This window comes from Arachis stenosperma, chromosome 7 (assembly GCF_014773155.1).
Source record: "Arachis stenosperma cultivar V10309 chromosome 7, arast.V10309.gnm1.PFL2, whole genome shotgun sequence".
Taxonomy (NCBI): Eukaryota; Viridiplantae; Streptophyta; class Magnoliopsida; order Fabales; family Fabaceae; genus Arachis; species Arachis stenosperma.
The window spans coordinates 12,022,995-12,027,387 of record NC_080383.1 but is presented as its reverse complement, the minus strand read 5'-3'; the positions used below and the strand labels follow the sequence as shown (position 1 = coordinate 12,027,387).

General features: G+C 42.0%; 1 non-coding gene across 1 annotated transcript; it reads left to right on the top strand.

Moving 5' to 3' along the window:
- The first annotated feature begins 3,652 nt into the window (after positions 1–3,652).
- LOC130942407 (small nucleolar RNA R71) lies at positions 3,653–3,760 on the top strand. Its single transcript, XR_009070977.1, has one exon. It is a non-coding gene; the product is annotated as a small nucleolar RNA R71 (small nucleolar RNA).
- Positions 3,761–4,393: the final 633 nt, after the last annotated feature.

The following is a 4,393-nucleotide window of genomic DNA, read 5'->3' as shown; positions in this document are numbered from 1 at the left end:
CTCTTAGTTAAGTATGATGATTCTTGAACACAGCTACTTTATGAGTCTTGGCCGTGGCCCAAAGCACTCTGTCTTCCAGTATTACCACCGGATACATACATGCCACAGACACATAATTGGGTGAACCTTTTCAGATTGTGACTCAGCTTTGCTAGAGTCCCCAATTAGAGGTGTCCAGGGTTCTTAAGCACACTCTTTTTTTTTCCTTGGATCACAACTTTATTTCTTTCTTTTTTCTTTCTCTTTCTCCTTTTTTTTCGTTTTTCTCCTTCCTTTTTTTTTTGTATTCATTGCTTTTTCTTGCTTCAAGAATCATTTTTATGATTTTTCAGATCCTCAGTAACATGTCTCCTTTTTCATCATTCTTTCAAGAGCCAACAATTTTAACATTCATGAACAACAAATTCAAAAGACATATGCACTGTTTAAGCATACATTCAGAAAGCAAAAAGTATTGTCACCACATCAAACTAATTAAGCTAGTTTTAGAGATGAATTCGAAATCCTGTACTTCTTGTTCTTTTGTGATAAAACAGTTTTCATTTAAGAAAGGTGATGGATTCATAGGACATTCATAACTTTAAGGCATAGACACTAAGACACTAATGATCATAAGACACAAACATAGATAAACATAAGCATAAATTTTCGAAAAACAGGAAAATAAAGAACAAGGAGATTAAAGAACGGGTCCACCTTAGTGATGGCGGCTTGTTCTTTCTCTTGAAGGTCTTATGGAGTGCTTGAGCTCCTCAATGTCTCTTCCTTGTCTTTGTTGCTCCTCTCTCATGATTCTTTGATCTTCTCTAATTTCATAGAGGAGGATGGAATATTCTTGGTGTTCCACCCTTAGTTTTCCCATGTTGGAACTCAATTCTCCTAGGGAGGTGTTAATTTGCTCCCAATAGTCTTGTGGAGGATTTGGTCCAACCTTTGATCAAAGTTGACCCTTCTTCATGGCCACAACTTCATAGAAGTGGTCTTGATGTACCCTTGAGATGAATCTCTCCATCTCCCATGACTCGGAGGTGGAAGCTTTTGCCTTCCCTTTCCTCTTTCTAGAGGTTTCTCCGGCCTTGGATGCCATAAATGGTTATGGAAAAACAAAAAGCAATGCTTTTACCACACCAAACTTAAAAGGTTTGCTCGTCCTCGAGCAAAAGAGGAAAGAAGAGAGTAGAAGAAGAAGAAATGGAGGCGAGGGAGATGGCTTTGTGGTTCGGTCAAAGGGGAGAAGTAGTGTTTAGGGTGTGTGAAAATGAAGGAGTGAAGATGGGTTTATATAGGGGTGAAGGGAGGGGTAGGGTTCGGCCATTATGGGTGGGTTTGGAAGGGAAAGTGGTTTAAATTTGAATGGTGAGGTAGGTGGGGTTTTATGAAGGATGGATGTGAGTGGTGAAGAGAAAGATGGGATTTGATAGGTGAAGGGTTTTTGGGAAAGAGGTGTTGAGGTGATTGGTGAATGGGTGAAGAAGAAGAGAGAGGGTGGTGGGGTAGGTGGGGATCCTGTGGGGTCCACAGATCCTGAGGTGTCAAGGAAAAGTCATCCCTGCACCAATTGGCATGCAAAATTGCGTTTTTAGCCAATTCTGGCGTTAAACGCCGGGCTGGTGCCCCTTTCTGGCGTTTAACGCCAGGTTCTTGCCCTTTCCTGGCGTTTAACGCCAGTCTGGTGCCCCTTTCTGGCGTTAAACGCCCAGAATGGTGCCAGACTGGGCGTTAAACGCCCAACTGCTAGCCTTACTGGCGTTTAAACGCCAGCAACATCTTCCTCCAGGGTGTGCTTTTTTTCTTTCTGTTTTTCATTCTATTTTTGCTTTTTCAATTGTTTTTGTGACTTCTCATGATCATCAACCTACAAAAAACATAAAATAACAAAAGAAAATGGATAAAATATAACATTGGGTTGCCTCCCAACAAGCGCTTCTTTAATGTCAGTAGCTTGACAGAGGGCTCTCATGGAGCCTCACAGATACTCAGAGCAATGTTGGAACCTCCCAACACCAAACTTAGAGTTTGAATGTGGGGGTTCAACACCAAACTTAGAGTTTGGTTGTGGCCTCTCAACACCAAATTTAGAGTTTGACTGTGGGGGCTCTGCTTGGCTCTGATTTGAGAGAAGCTCTTCATGCTTCCTTTCCATGGTGACAAAGGGATATCCTTGAGCCTTAAACACAAAGGATTCTTCATTTACTTGAATGATCAATTCTCCTCTGTCAACATCAATCACAGCCTTTGCTGTGGCAAGGAAGGGTCTGCCAAGGATGATGGATTCATCCATGCACTTCCCAGTTTCTAGGACTATAAAATCAGCAGGGATGTAATGGTCTTCAATCTTCACCAAAACATCATCTACAAGTCCATAGGCTTGTTTCTTTGAATTGTCTGCCATCTCTAGTGAGATTCTTGCAGCTTGTACCTCAGAGATCCCTAGCTTCTCCATTACAGAGAGAGGCATGAGGTTTACACTTGACCCTAAGTCACACAGAGCCTTCTTGAAGGTCATGGTGCCTATGGTACAAGGTATTAAAAACTTCCCAGGATCTTGTCTCTTTTGAGGTAATTTCTGCCTAGACAAGTCATCCAGTTCTTTGGTGAGCAAAGGAGGTTCGTTCTCCCAAGTCTCATTTCCAAATAACTTGTCATTTAGCTTCATGATTGCTCCAAGGTATTTAGCAACTTGCTCTTCAGTGACATACTCATCCTCTTCAGAGGAGGAATACTCATCAGAGCTCATGAAAGGCAGAAGTAAGTCCAATGGAATCTCTATGGTCTCATTTTGAGCCTCAGATTCCCATGGTTCCTCATTGGGGAACTCAATGGAGGCCAGTGGACGTCCATTGAGGTCTTCCTCAGTGGCGTTCACTGCCTCTCCCTCCTCTCCAAATTCGGCCATGTTGATGGCCTTGCACTCTCCTTTTGGATTTTCTTCTGTGTTGCTTGGAAGAGTACTAGGAGGGAGTTCAGTAATTTTCTTGCTCAGCTATCCCACTTGTGCCTCCAAGTTTCTAATGGAGGACCTTATTTCAGTCATGAAACTTTGAGTGGTTTTGATTAGATCAGAGACCATGGTTGCTAAGTCAGAGTGGCCCTGCTTAGAATTCTCTGTCTGTTGCTGAGAAGATGATGGAAAAGGCTTGCCATTGCTAAACCTGTTTCTTCCACCATTGTTGTTGAAACCTTGTTGAGGTCTCTGTTGATCCTTCCATGAGAAATTTGGGTGATTTCTCCATGAAGAATTATAGGTGTTTCCATAGGGTTCTCCCATGTAATTCACCTCTTCCATTGAAGGGTTCTCAGGATCATAAGCTTCTTCTTCAGATGAAGCATCCTTAGTACTGCTTGGTGCATTTTGCATTCCAGACAGACTTTGAGAAATCAAATTGACTTATTGAGTCAATATTTTGTTCTGAGCCAGAATGACATTCAGAGTATCAATCTCAAGAACTCCTTTCTTCTGATTTGTCCCATTGTTCACAGGATTCCTTTCAGAAGTGTACATGAATTGGTTATTTGCAACCATTTCAATTAGTTCTTGAGCTTCTGTAGGCGTCTTCTTCAGATGAAGAGATCCTCCAGCAGAGCTATCCAAAGTCATCTTGGATAGTTCAGAGAGACCATCATAGAAAATACCTATGATGCTCCATTCAGAAAGCATGTCAGAAGGACATTTTCTGATTAATTGTTTGTATCTTTCCCAAGCTTCATAGAGGGATTCTCCTTCCTTCTGTCTGAAGGTTTGGACTTTCACTCTAAGCTTACTCAATTTTTGAGGTGGAAAGAACTTTGCCAAGAAGGCATTGACTAGCTTTTCCCAAGAGTTCAGGCTTTCTTTAGGTTGTGAGTCCAACCATGTCCTAGCTCTGTCTCTTACAGCAAAAGGGAATAGCATTAGTCTGTAGACCTCAGGGTCAACCCCATTAGTCTTGACAGTGTCACAGATTTGCAAGAATTCAGCTAAGAACTGATGAGGATCTTCCAATGGAAGTCCATGGAACTTGCAATTCTGTTGCATTAGAGAAACTAATTGAGGCTTAAGCTCAAAGTTGTTTGCTCCAATGGCAGGGATAGAGATGCTTCTCCCATAGAAGTCGGGAGTAGGTGCAGTAAAGTCACCCAGCACCTTCCTTGCATTGTTGGCATTGTTGTTATTTTCGGCTGCCATGGGTTCTTCTTCTTTGAAGATTTCTGTTAGGTCCTCTACAGAGAGTTGTGCTTTGGCTTCTCTTAGCTTTCGCTTCAAGGTCCTTTCAGGTTCAGGATCAGCCTCAACAAAAATGCTTTTGTCTTTGCTCCTGCTCATATGAAAGAGAAGAGAACAAGAAAATGTGGAATCCTCTATGTCACAGTATAGAGATTCCTTGAGGTGTCAGAGGAAAAGAAAATTAGAAGG